General features: G+C 36.0%; 2 long non-coding RNA genes across 6 annotated transcripts in view; one reads left to right on the top strand and one right to left on the bottom strand.

Annotated features, from left to right (window-relative positions):
- Window positions 1–14,867, top strand: part of LOC105478095 (uncharacterized) — a 512,132-nt gene that overhangs the window by 306,511 nt on the left and 190,754 nt on the right. The window lies entirely within an intron of this gene.
- The window catches only part of LOC105478094 (uncharacterized), a 35,141-nt gene continuing 20,790 nt past the window's right edge, over window positions 517–14,867 (bottom strand). Inside the window, exons 5-6 of one of the 2 annotated variants that reach the window (XR_011618409.1) lie at window positions 11,851–12,006; window positions 517–4,692 (exon numbers count right to left, since the gene is read on the bottom strand). This is a non-coding gene — a long non-coding RNA (uncharacterized lncRNA). Of the gene's footprint in view, window positions 4,696–11,850; window positions 12,007–14,867 lie in introns of both variants that reach the window. The other variant, XR_003017234.2, reaches the window with a different exon arrangement.

The raw sequence follows: 14,867 nt of genomic DNA, 5'->3' as shown, positions 1-14,867 counted from the left end.
ATATTATATATCATAATTATATATAATGAAATATATGATATTATATGTAAATATTATATATAATCTGTCATACATATAAATAATATAACCCATATTAATATAATATATAATAATCATATATAATATAGTCATGATATCGATTATTACATAATCATACCATAGCTATGCATTACAATAATTATATATAAACATATGTAATCATATGTATTTTATTATATAACATACTATAGTCAATTTTAATATATAATATACAATTGTATAATAGATAATATACAATATATAATATATAATTGTAACAGATATATTATCTATTATATAGATATGTATTATATCTATTATATCTATTATATTATATAGATATAATATCTATATATTATATAATATCTATTATATTATATCTATTATATCTATTTTATGTATTATATCTATTATATCTATTATATAGATATGTATCATATCTATATAACAGATATCTATTATGTATTATATAGATATGTATTATATAATTATGTATCATGTATATATTGCATTGTTTGTGAAACTTAAATTTGTTTCTGGAAATACCATTAAATCTTTTTCTATGACTTGATTCTGAAATGTGGAAAAGCAGAAGGAAAAGAGCATCGTTCCTCAGAGCATGGCCTGACTTAGCTGGGACCCAGGCCCCTTGCCATGCTGAGTGCCTCCCACCGTCATATATTTCATTCACCCTAAAAATTTCATATTTACTGATGTGAAAAAACAATTAGAACATTTTATTGACTCTAAAGTTGTGAGTTTTTTCTTCGGATTTTAAATAAATCCATGCATTTGCATGGGCCCCTGAGCATCCTGCAGGCTTCAAGCACTGTGCCGACCATCAGCTCCACTGTTCATACCACCATAGCTACAGAGACCTACAAAGCTTCATGCTTCAGAATACATCCTCCATGGTTCTAATGCAGCGTGCCCAGAAAAAGAGCCTTATCGGAGTTAAAGTCCGCCTGGTGGCTTTCTAGTCTCCTTCAGTTATCATGACACTATTTAGGTCACTTCATATTTGAAAGTTACACGTGTACCCTCACAATGTCTTTTTTTGTAAACAGGCCCTTTTCCAGAAAATGCAATTGTCTTTGCTTCTTGTGGTAAGAATAAACATATGCTTCCTAAAACATGCACTAAATTATTTATTCTTCTCATTCATTGTATGAATTTTGTGGAATTCATTCCGTTTTTCTTTGCCTTTTTTTCTTAAAGGTCAGTGAATTTCTTTAGTCCTAATTCAGACTGCTTTCTTCTAGGATGACTTCTCGGTTAGTCGATATTTTTTTTAAGACTCCTGAGTTAATTCAACCAGTCCTTAAAACCCATGCCTTCTTACCTTTTTACTGGTCTTGTTTCCTTGAAGTGTATCTTTAAGTTATGTCATCAAACAGAGTATGTAGGACATAAATTTAATGAAGTCACAATATATTCATGTTTTGCCTGAAACTTGATTAATAGTTTTACTGGTATTTCCTTTTTTTTAAGAACTTTGAGACATTATTCTTTATTTTCTGCAACCACAATCTTCCAAGAAATATCTAAAGCGAATCTTAATCTCTCTCAATTTGTAGATCATCCACATTGACAATCTAAATCTAGCGCCACCTTTAATAAGGTTAATTTTATTCGTGGTGTTCTGATTTCACAAGGACGTGAAATCTTTTTCATTCATCTTAACTTTGACTAAAATCATCTTTTTCTCATTTTATATTCTTTGAAATAATTAATTCATTTTGTTTTCTCTTTGTAAACGTCCTACTGGTGTGTTTGAAGCTTCTGGATTGAGAAACTAAATCTCTCATATCTCTAGTTGCATGTATTTGTCTTTTTGCTTTATATTCTAGGATTTCCTTCTTTTGTCTTCTAGTCCTCAAATAAATTATGAATTTTGATCCTCATATTTTAAATTTTAAGGGTTTTTCTGGCTTTCTAATTATTTCCTTTTTATATAAGTCTTATCTGTGTTAATGGATGCTAAATAATTGATGCTGAGGGTGCAGGGGGGTGTGTGTGTGTGTGTCCGAGTCTCTCTGTGTCTGTTTTACATTCTCTTTTCCTCATCATCTCTATTTCTGTTGAGGTAAGTTTTATCTTTAACATAGTATTTCCCTTACTTTCACCCTGATTTCTTTTTGACTGATGACTTGGTTTGCAGAAAGTGGAGCTGATTATACACGATTGTTTGTGTGAGTTTCTTTCACTATAATTTCGTATTCCATTAGTTTTCTCAGGTGAAATTGAAAGCTCTACAGGTATTCAGTATAAATGAGCAGAATTATTGACTGTCAGGCTTTGCTGGATTGCATTTTTGAGGACTGCATTGAATGTTATAGATTTCTCAAATGTTGGATTAAAGATATCCTTTATTTTGGGACAACAAAACTTGTCTGCTTACTAGTTTTCTCAAGGTTGTTGTTTGGTTTTAGGGAGAAAAGCCCTCTGTTTTTGTCTCTTTGTTTTATTTTGTTTTCTATGCAGGTATGAACAAGGCAGGTGGAGAAGCTAAACTGGAAATCTAATAATCACCCAGGTCCTTTCACCCACCCACTATCCTTCTTCCTCTTGCAATGTTAGTCTGAGTGATGATTTGATAATGGACACACATCCTGGAAGGTGGTTTGCATTGTTCAGTTTCTTACATTAATATCCCTTCCAGAAATTTATTCAAATCTGTTGTTCAGAGTTAACCTTCTGCATTTCCTTACCCTGACGATTCCTTTCTATTTATTTAATTTTTTAAATGGGCATCTGGAATGGAGGAATGGTTTATTTATTTTAATCTACAATATTAAACCAGACAATAAATAATTGTTTAAAGAATTGTTTAAAGAATTTAAATAATTATTTAATTTGAATAATTGTAAATCATTTAGCTTAAATGTGTTGTGATTCCATCAGCGTATTTGCATATATGCAACAGAGTTTGGTGATTCAAACTTAAGATGCAGAGAACACAATTTGCACAATAACCCCAGATTTCACTGAGTTTTGTTTATTGTTCTGTAAAATGAAGAGATGGGATAAATGATTAGTAATGTTTCTTCTATTATGGTATTTGGTATCCTCCCACTCTACTATATTATAATACAAGGAAACAGTTTAAACATTCAATAAAATGTATGTCATTTTTATAATTTTTTCACAAATGATGAAGTATAATTAGCCCATTCCTATGAAATTTTTCCATTTTTACATACCATTTTTACCAATTACTTATATTATAATATAATATATTGTGACTTTATTTCATTGAAAATAAGTTTAAAAATAAAAAATATATAATGCTTCTGAAAGGACAGAGTAAATATTTTTATAAACATTAAGAAAAATATTTTGATTTTATAAATGTGAAACCACACCTCAAACAACCAGTTTTTCAACAGTTTTATTTTATTTATTATTATTTATTTATTTATTTATTTATTTATTTATTTTCTTTTTGAGATGGATCTCACTCTGTCGCCCAGGCTGGAGTGCAGTGACACAATCTCAGCTCACTGCAACCTCCACGTACCGGGTTCAAGCGATTCTCCTGCATCGACCTCGGTCACGTGCCACCACGCCCAACTAGTTTTTGTATTTTTAGTAGAGATGGGGTTTTACCACATTGGCCAGATTGGTTTCAAACTCCTGACCTCAGGTGATCCTCCTGCCTTGGCTTCCTAAAGTGCTGGGATTACTGGTGTGAGCCACCAATGCCTGGCCTCAACAGTTTTATTTTAAATGCCAATTGTTTTTACTGTCTTCTGTAATTATCTACATGGAAGGTCAGATCCTGCCTAATAAATTCAAGACCATGGAATTATATAATATCTCTTTGTAAGCAGAAGCAAAGAAAGCCCTTTCCAAACAAAGATTCTTACGGTTTGGAGTTTGTATTCACTCTACGTTCATCAACTTTGTTTCACATCTGACCCCTACTGTTTGCCTAAATGGGATTGGAAATTAAAGAGCAAAGGATGCCTGTGGCAATGAACAACACATTTTTGGAAGTTTGAGAATAACAGCAAAGAAAACGTCAGCCTGTCATTTTGACCTAGAGGTCATTAAATTAGGCTTAGGATTGCTAAAAGAAATAGGCTTAATAGGTAAAATAAAAAGAAAGACTTAATTATGAAATATGTGCAACATAAAAATAAGATACAGTTAACCCTTGAAAAACATGAGAATTAGAGGTACCAACTCTACACATAGTCAAAAATCTGCATGTAACTTTTGATTCTCCAAATAATTAACTACTAATAGCCTATTGTTAACCTGAAGCCTTATGAATAACATAGTCAATGTTTTGTATGTTATAGGTATTATATACTTATTTTTTCAATAAAATAAGGTAGAGAAAAAATATCATTAAGAAAATTATAAGGAAGAGAACATGTATTTACTCTTCATTCAGTGGAAGTGGATCATCAGAAAGGTCTTCATCCTCATCATCTTCCTGTTGAGGCTGAGGAGGAGGAAGAGCAGGACTTGGTCTTGCTGTCTCAGGGGTGGCAGAGGCAGAAGAAAATCCATGTGTGAGTGGACCTGTGAAGTTCCAACTTGTGTTGTGCAAGGGTGGACTGTATTTTATATTTTGTGTCTTCCCACTAACAGGAAGTATCCGTATTTAGTATTTGATGTTTCTATACCACATGAGTCCAATCTTCCTTTATTCTTTTCTCCTTTCTTCTAAAAATGAACAAATGAACAAACAACAACCATAACAACAAACACTCAGATCATCTTGTGCATTTATTTTTTGTAATCTAGCATGGTTTCACTTAAATGTACATGGTTTATGTATTTTGAGGAACATATATATCATTAGCTATTCTTTACTGCTTGAACAAATTCATCATTTTTGGGAATCCACAAAGCATAAAACATTGAAACAAGTGCCTGAAGTAATACAGTGATGAATATAAGGCAGATGTAATCTTGTAGAAGCTCATAGGGGCTACAAAAAATGTATATTACTAGCTCAATCAGGAGACACAGACTTCCAAGGTCATATCCTTGCACCATTGAAATTTAAAGTAGAAAAAGACACTCATACCATGCAAGAGGGCCTCAGATGGTCGGTAACATCTAACTAAGCTGTGAAGATTGACTCTTATCTTGGCATGTATACCAGAAACATACCCGTGCAAAGGCACAGGCTAGAACATGCTGTAAAAAGGGCAAATGCAATCAGTTTGACGGGAAAAACAGTGTGTGATGTCAAGAGAAGGAAAATAACACTAGAGGGATAGACTGGAGAAAGCCTTAGAGAACTTGAATTCCAACAGGAAGGTTTTTACTTCATGAAGTAGGTACTGGTGAGTCATTTGTAGCTTTTGGTTAGCAGAATAACATGGTCTTAGCTGTGTTTCTGGGGGATGAATCTAGCCATATAGTGGAAGAAAGAGCTCAAAGAATATGTGGAAGGGTGGGGAGGTTGGAGGTCAGGAGAAGGAGTTGAGGACTCTTACAGAAGTTCAAATGAAAGTCACTAGGCTGAAAATAGGAGAGGTGTGGATTTCAGAAGTATTTAGCGGGCAGAAGCAGTTTGACTTGCTACCCTGAGAGAAAGTATAGTGAATCAGTCCCTAAATGGACATTTGTAGCCCCAAATAATCTCAAAATAGCAGATCCTAAGTTGTCATAGAAGGCATCAGTATTACTTTTCTATTTCTGTGTAACAAATTAGCATACACGTGAAGACTTAAAACACACTTCTGTAGGACAGAAATCCAGTAAGACATTGCTGAATTATGTGCTTAACATCTCACGTGGCCAAAGTCAGGAAGACAGACAGCCAGGCTCTTTCCGGGACTCTAGAGAAGAATCTGTGGTTGGAAGATTTTAGTTTCTTGCAATTGTAGGGTGGAGGTCTTTGTTTTATTGCTGTTTGACCAGGGGCCAGTCTCAGATCTCTCATTTGTCCTTGCTTACCACCTCTCTATCTCCAAAGCCATCAAGGATGCATGGACTCCTTCCCCTGCTTCTAATATTTCTGACTTCCCCTTCTCTTATCAGCCAGAGAAAACACTGTGTTTTTAAAGGTCTCATGTAACAGGTTTAGACCCACTAGGATAATCTTCCCTTTTACCAACTCAAAATCAAATGATTGGTAACCTTATTTACATCTTCAGATTAACCCTTTTGCCCTGGAAGGTGTATTAGTCAGGGTTCCCTAGAGGAGCAGAACTAATAGGATAGATGTATATATAAAGGGGAGTTTATTAAGGAGTATTGACTCACAGGATCACAAGGTGAGGCCCCTCAATAGGCCATCTGCAAGCTGAGGAGCAAGGAAGCCAGTCCGAGTCCCAAAGCTGAAGAACTTGGAGTCTGATGTTCTAGGGCAGGAAGCACCCAGCACGGGAGAAAGATGGAGACCAGAAGACTAAACCAGTCTAGTCTTTCCACGTTCGTCCGCCTGCTTTTATTCTGGTCATGCTGGCAGCTGATTAGATGGTGCCCGCCCAGACTGAGGGTGGGTCTGCCTCTCCCAGTCCACTGGCTCAAATGTGAATCTCCTTTGGCAACATCCTCACAGACACACTCATGATCAATACTTTGCATCCTTCAATCCAATCAAGTTGACACTCAATATTAACCATCACAGGAGGAACGTAAGTACGGTGTGAAATCTTATATTCATATTTCCGAACATCAGGGCAAGGAATTGTGGGGTTGGACATTCCAGAATTCTGCTTATCACAGCATCTCTTAAGGAATTCCTCTAATTCAGGAGTAACCTAACATTTCTGACACTTCCTCCTTCACACCATCTATCTACTCAGTTGGTAGTTGGTTGTCTTTTACATTTTAATTCAAGAAGCAAAGGCAAAGAAAACGCACAGGTGAGGAGATAAATAAAAGGGATGTGGTGACGGCAAATCAGTGTCTTAAAATAATTCTGTCTTTGAAAAATGTGGGATAAGCACATATGCTGTGAGGTGGTGCAGAGTGGAGATTGTTTGGGGCTTGGAAGATATTCAAATATGAAGAAATCTGTCAGCACTCAAGTCATGCCAACAAAAACTTCAGACCACATCAGCAACGCGTGTATATGAATTTAGTGGCAATAACATGATAAAAATAGAGAATTATAAATGTGGTAGCAGATTTTAAAATTGGCTAGATCTACAATTTGAGAGTTACAGTGTTTGTTTTATGGCTACAAGATGAAAAAGACAGTCATTTCAAATTTACAAAAGTAGCAAGGGTAAAACTGCAATTCTTTTTTGGTTATCTTAGAATCCTCCCTCTCCTTGAGCTAGATTAAAATCCATAGAGTACCTACCTCCATCTGCCTGGGTTTGTGCTAATTGTGCTGCAGAATCATTGCATTTCATTGAATCCTCATTTTGTCACTTTTACTTCCTTGCTGTTCACATTAAGAAAAATTGTTGAACTGAATTCTATGATAGAGAATCAACTTGACTCCATATTTAGAAAAGCAAAAGGATTGGAGAGTCAAAACTGGAATTAATATTGAATGGAAATGGAATTTCTAGTGGGATTTGTTCCATGGCACTATTGTTATTTCTTTAATAGTATAGCACCACATTGCAAAGGTGAGGCATGACGTTAGAGCCAACACCGTAAAGACAGCTATCTGGCAAGCAGCTTACAGGACAGTCAAGTGGGACTCCCCAGTGATGTGGGTGAAATCAGAAAGCAGATATTCCTCGTTTATAATTCACTCCTATTCTCTCTGTGCTCCTCTTTCTCACTTCCTCTCCCTCCATGTTCTGCTATTGCAGGACTACACTTATCATTTAATTGTTTGTATTTTCTTGTAATTTTCAAAAAATCTCACAGAAGCTTCAGTTCTTTTCTTTGTTACAGAGTTATATGAAATATACTATAGTTCTTCTTTTGAACAAGATGGCTAGCTTTATTCTCAATATATTTCTTCTGGGGCCCTGAATTTCATAGCAAGCTATGGGTTATGTGACAACTAGTTATAAAAATTTCAACTGTGATGCAACAATACAACTACCTGGTTTCAAATCAGCCCAAAACGTTATAAAATTCCAGGTATGATATTAATAATATGCCTGTTCATCATGACAGCACCATTATTTATGCACTGAAACTTAATTTACTAGAAAATAAAAATCTTTAAAGACTGAGAGAGTTATGTTAACCCAAGACACTTCTTAGATGTGTGAATTTTTCCTTATGGGAAAACAAACCTTGCAGATATAGACAATGGAGTTAGGAAATTTTAAAAATAAAATATGACTTTATGTTCCACACTTTTTAATATGAGAATATGGTACAATTTAACATAATTATGACACTTTAAAATTAAGTAACATTGTTTTTTTCTTATCTTAAATTACCTTTTATGCATTAAATATTTTATTGAATGGGTCCAGAAGAAAATTATTTAAATATAGATACTTTCCCTATAATCCCTAAGTAATTCATAGACAATGGCGTAAAAGTGATATTTTTAGATACTATAAACATTCTACTATACCACACAATATTTCTTAGTTGTCATGAATTTGGTTTCAGAATAAAATTCCAGCATCAAAATTGAAATAATTTCCATGCTTTCTTCCACATTTTGTTCTTGGCCCAATGGAAAATGACATTGAAGTACAGTTTTGTACTTGTGAGAATGGGGAAGATGTATGCAAGGATATTTGCCTACTTTTTTTCAAAGTAAATTTTAAGACCACAAGTGTAGCCTCCAGCTAGTGGCTGTGTCAGTTTTCTAGAACTAAAGCACAGATAAATTGTGAACTCGAGAATGATTTCTTCATGCCCAAAGATGGGCTTGCTCAACAGCTTGGGAATGCCCTGGAATCCAGGCTTAGATGCCTGTGGTCGGTTGACAGAACATGAAAGTGAGAATGGAGAAGGGAAAATTGCAGCCCATAGAACAACCAGCGTGGGATGACCAACTAAAAGTCAGCGTTTTGTCTGAGAAGTGATTTTGCCACAGAGAAAAATGGAATCTCTTTTGTCTCCACACTCCACAGAACATCAAAGGGCTATGCACCATTCTCCAATTCCAGAGACAATTTTTTTTTTCTTAAAATGACATGACGTTTGTCTTTGTATTATTCAAGGTTCTCTAGAGGGACAGAACTAATAATATATGTATATCCCATATGGGATTATATATATCCTATTAGTTCTGATATATATATCCCTATATGGGATATACATATAGGATATATATATCTCCTATATATCTCATATATATAGGATATATAAACTCCCATATATATGATATATATCTGAGATATGGTATATGGTATACATATATGGTAGATATATATATTATATATAGTGGTGTATATATATATGGGAGTTTATTAAGTAGTATTAACTCACATGATCACAAGGTCCCACAATAGGCTGTCTGCAAGCTGAGGAGCAAGGAAGCCAGTCTTAAGTCCCAAGGCTGAAGAACTTGGAGTCCAATGTTCGAGGGCAGGAAGCATCCAGTACAGGAGAAAGATGTAGGTTGGGAGGCTAAGCCAGTCTAGCCTTTTCATGTTTTTCTGCCTGCTTTATATTCTGGCCGAGCTGGCAGCTGATTAGATGGTGCCCACCCAGATTAAGGGTGGATCTGCCTTTCCCAGCCCACTGGCTCAAATGTTAATCTCCTTTGGCAACACCCTCTCAGACACACCTGAGATCAATACTTTGCATCCTTCAATCCAGTCAAGTTGACTCTCAGTATTAACCGTCACAGTCTTGGTAGAGATAAGAATGAAATTATGCTTTTACTGTGGAGAGAGGAGCCCACATGTAACTTCCTAGCAAAGAGGACAAACAGCATTTGGAAATCCAAGAGGCATGAGAAGGGGTGGCTGTCTCATGGAGGATCAGCACCACAGATGCTGGACAGAGCCCAGGATTTGCTTAGATGCTGAAATGATGATGGCATCTAAGATGTCAACAAGAGAGACTCAGACATACGGGAAACATAGGCACAACATAACCCAACAGGTATGCTATGTAAATAGAAATCATACACTTAGAATTTGGGGGCATGGTCCTAACCTCGATACACAAGTAAATTACGTGAATAATTCTACACCATGTGTGTGGGCTTAAAATCATTTTCACCCTCAATGATTGTAGATTACTGAAATATTTTTGTGTGTAATGTCTCAGTTTGGTGCTAAAAATTTCAAAGTGTTGTATATTCAAGAATGAACAATTGGATGTGACAGTGTCTCATAAATAATGTTGAAGTTTCATACATTTTAAGAGAGATAACATAAATTTTAAATACAATCTTTGAAAGATACGTTATAACCTGAATTTTAGTAACATATACTTCAGATTATGTAATGCCACCACCTTTTATGGACTCAAAATTAAGCCGAGGATGAATTGTGTAGATGTTGGCTCTCTTCTTGGTTCTTGAATGTGCATCTGGCCTTATAATTCTGCTGGGTAGCTCTGACATAAGCAACACGTGTTGTATACTATTTTTCACACTTTATTTCTCCATATATTTGATTCGATATTTTTCTTACCTTTCATTAATCTTTCAAAATATCTAATCTCTTGATACCTCTCTGTTTTTTTCAAAGCTGATAGTGCTTTTTCTTAAAAAAAAAAAAAAAAAAAAAAAAAACTGCTCAACTTTTTTGTTGTTTTATTTTGGCAGAGTGGGTCGATGAGTGTGTTTACCCTATCAACATTGTCCAAGCTCAGAAGAGACCACTGTAACTCTTCTTATTCTTTATTCCTGTGCTGTAATATCTTGTTTACTTGCCTGTATTACTCATAGTATTAGTTATCAATGATTGCATAAAAAATCATCACACAACTTAGTGACTTAAAACAACACCTAATTTTTATCTCACATTTTCTGTAGGTCAGGATTCTGGGTGTGGTGTAATTGGGTCCTTTGTTTCAAAGTCTCCCACAGGCAGCCATCAAGGTGTTTGCCAGAGCTACAGTCATCTCAAGGCATGACTGGGGAGGATCTGTGTCCAGGCACAAATGGTTGTGGGTAGGATTCAATTTCTACCAGGGTTTTGGGATATCAACTTCACTTCCATGCTAATGTTGGCTGAAGGTTGTCATCAGTGCCTTGCCATGTGAGGCCCTCCAGCATGGTAGCCCCCTCTATCACTGCTTGCAGCCATGTGGGGCCCTCCAGCATGGCAGTCCTCTCTATCACCTTCTGCAACTATATGGGGCCCTCCAGAATGACAACCCCCTCTATCCCCATCTGCAGCCATGTGGGGCCTTCCAGAATGGCAGTCCACTTTTTCATTGGCTGAAGCCCTAGAATGTAATACAGAGCATCTGCTGGCAAGGCGGAAGTCACAATGTCTCATAGCCTGACCACAGAAATCATATCCGATCACCACTGCCACATCTAGTTCATTTGAATCAATCACCAGGCCAGACCCACACTCAAGGGCGTGAGTATCAGAAGATGAGAATATTCAGGGGTCATGTACCTGTTGGCCAGCCACATTTCTATTAGGCCCCCTTGCATTTCATGTTATGGTTTTACAGTAGATGTCTTTTGTCATGTAAGCAAATAGAATACGTTCCTAAAGTAGGCTGGGCGTAAATAATAAATGCCCAAAACAAATGAGAGCACTCAATTCTAAATACTCTTGCATGTCCCTGAATCAGGACCTCTCTCCCGCTTCAGAGTCATCTGACTCTGCACAACTCAACACGTGCTCTGTGGTTTACCAAGGAGCCTGTGAAGATACAGAATCGCAGGTTCTACTCCAAAATGACAATCCACATTTTAACAAGTTGCCCAGATTGTTTGTGTGCACCTTAAAGTTTGAGAGACAGTGATCTTTCAAGAACCCAAGATCCTCAGCCTTGGCTGCACATTGGACTTACCTGAGAAGCTTTAAAAGTAGAGATGATCGGGTTATATCCCCTGAGGGTTTCTGTTATTTTAGTCGAGGGTGTGTCCTGGGCAAGTTCCCCCCTGTAATTCTAATATGTAGCCATTATTGAAAAGTGCCAATGTGTCCCAGTGTGTTTAGGAACAACCTGTGATGGAAAGGAAAATGTTAAAACAATTTTGTTTATATGACTTTTCATTTTTATTTATACAAATAAGATTATTTTTAAAATTATGGTCTGTTTTGCCACATAAAACAGTGGAGAGTGCCTTATCACAGTCTGATAAAATTATAATTCTTAATCTCAATAAAACATGAATGCAACAAGGATCTACTGAAATCCTCGATAATTTAGCAATTTATTAAAGATTGTAAAATTCTAAGTAATACTGCCAATCACTTTGAGGAGGCATAGTTTCACTTCTTATTGTTCATATTACCTAGAGAGTGCAGAAAACCAACAAATTGAATATAGTTTTACTGGTCCCATTCCATAAGAATTGTAAGTTCAATTTAAACTTGTTCCAAGGAACATGTAAATTAAAGACTGAATTTCACTCAGTGTGAAGGAATGGAGTTGCCATAAATTTATTTTATACAATTAATTATATAAATTGATATTATACACATCAATATCCAATTAGATAAAAATGAACACCTACTACACATCGGTGACTGAGGATTCAAAATAAAAACATGGAGAAGAACTATATCTACTTATATAGAGCTAACAGTTTGGGGAGAGAGACATGAATTGTTATTCAATTCTCTGTATAGTGGCACATGGTGATAAACGCTGAAAGGGAGAGGTACACAAGTACACAGACCAGGTGAACACAAAGGGGGACACAGCCCACTGGTGATGGGAAAGACTGATATGAGGCACAAAGGATCAGTAGATGCCTCCCTGGTGACACAGGTGTGCAGAGAGGTGGGTCCAGCAAGAAAGAAGAGTGATTGCCTTCACTGGCTTTTTGGAATGGAAAGGGGTTAGGGTGAAAGGGATCCATAACAGGTAAGAATATAGAGAGAAGAGGCGGCCAGAACACAAAGAGTCCTTTTGGCCACTGGTGGAAATTTGAACTTTTTGTACATGGGATTAGAAACTAAGATCCCATGAAGCAAACAACCAAGGAAAGAAGGGAATAAGGTATGATTCCCGTTTTGGATAACCTCAGATTTAGGAGCAGGCAAGTCATATAAATATATAACTCTAAAGTGAAGGGAATCATAGTCCAATAAATGCATATGTAAAAGGGGTTGGGGACAAAGAGAAAGATGTGATAAGATGCCTCAATTACATTTGTCCTGCAAGCATCCACTGCAAATGCACCGCCTTTTTCAGTAATCAAAAGAAAAGTCAGGCTTGATGATATCTCAAGAAATGTTAAAGGCAACCAGAATCTCATATTTTTTGGAGAGAACTCTTGCCTTTTGGGGGATTTATATCAACTTTCAGCTTATTTTTGTAGCTCTTAACTTGATTTTTATTATTGTAATTTTAAAATTAGTGTTTTACCTGCTTTGCCTTTGAATTATTATTATTATTTTTGTTCCTAACATTTTAATTTTGGAAATAAAAGAAGTGGTGAGGTCCAGGAGAAAACCATTTCTTAGAGGTAAGGCTCTTCATGAAGCAATGTCGTCAGATGGAGACTGGGGAGGACTCCAAGCTACATCTGCAAGGAGGCATTACTTTGGACCTTGTCCTCATTCATTTTCATGTGCCTTGGACTCAATAATTCAACTAGAACACAGTAGCCTCAGACAGTTTTAGTCATGAGTAGCCTTGCACTGTAGTTGTTGCATGAACACATAAATCTCTTTGTGGATAGAGGCTGTCTGTTATTTCTTGGTGTGCCAAATTCCTGGGCATATGGCAGCCTCTCTGCAAATACTTGTCAATCAAATTTGGCTTCAGCCATGGGAACACAGAAACAAAACTCTATCCAACTCACTGGAGACTCCTTGGAAACCTGAGAAAAAACATCAAAATCCCAGCACAACCGCACACACCAGAAGGGGTGGCCCAGAATGATTCTGCTCCAAATTGTCCAGAATTTTAGGGAAGTCTCAGATATTCTTAATTGGAAAAACACCCTATAATGTATATGTACACACTGATTGACCTTCAGCTGAAAGAGTGTTTTCCCATCTCTCTTATACTAGCTCAAGTTGGCTCAATATAGCAAATAGCCAGAAGTAAGACCAAACTTTGACTTGTACACTTTTTAAATTAAAGAAACAAAATTAGCATCACTGTTTAATGTTAAATTAGCCCCCAATTTCCACATTGTATTACTTGAAATTGGAATTATTTTTAAGTCTTTATCTTTGTAGGGCTTTTTTTTTTTTTTCAGGGCCATGTATGCAGATGTTGCTGCCTCACTAATTAGGAGAAGATGATCTCTTTTCAAATCTCACTTGAGAAAAGAAAAAAGGCTATTAAGTTTAGAAACCTTAGCATGACTTGGTTGGTTATACGTACCAAGATAAATACATAGCATTTATTTATCAAAGGAGAAATAGATAAAGTTATTTGTCTCACATTACTCATGTCTGTCTTGAGAAAGAAATCACATATTAGAATATAAAAAAGATATGAGTATGAGTAGATGGATAATTTTTTAAATAATGCAAAAAATAAAACTAAAGGTAAAGAACAAAGATATCACCAGTGACTCACCTTAGAATCTAACAGAGGGCTATTTGAAAATACAGATTCCTAAGCCATAACCCTGAGTATTCCAATTCAGACAGTCTGAGATAGAGCCTAGGAATCTATATTTTAAGGAAAAAAATCACACCTCCGCCCTCATGGAACCTTGGCATACTGATAAATTTAGGTGCCACGAATGTGATTCCAAATTCTTCCTTTACAGAACAGGAAACTGAAGCCATACAGAGTCCATGCCTTGTTTGAGATCACTGACATTGTTTTTCACAAAGCACAAGACAGGGTGTTGGAATCCTAATGTTTCCAGTTCTTTCATCAGAATTCACCGTGCA

The sequence above is a fragment of the Macaca nemestrina genome, chromosome X, assembly GCF_043159975.1.
Source record: "Macaca nemestrina isolate mMacNem1 chromosome X, mMacNem.hap1, whole genome shotgun sequence".
In the NCBI taxonomy this organism is placed as follows: domain Eukaryota; kingdom Metazoa; phylum Chordata; class Mammalia; order Primates; family Cercopithecidae; genus Macaca; species Macaca nemestrina.
This window is presented reverse-complemented; position numbering and strand designations above follow the sequence as displayed.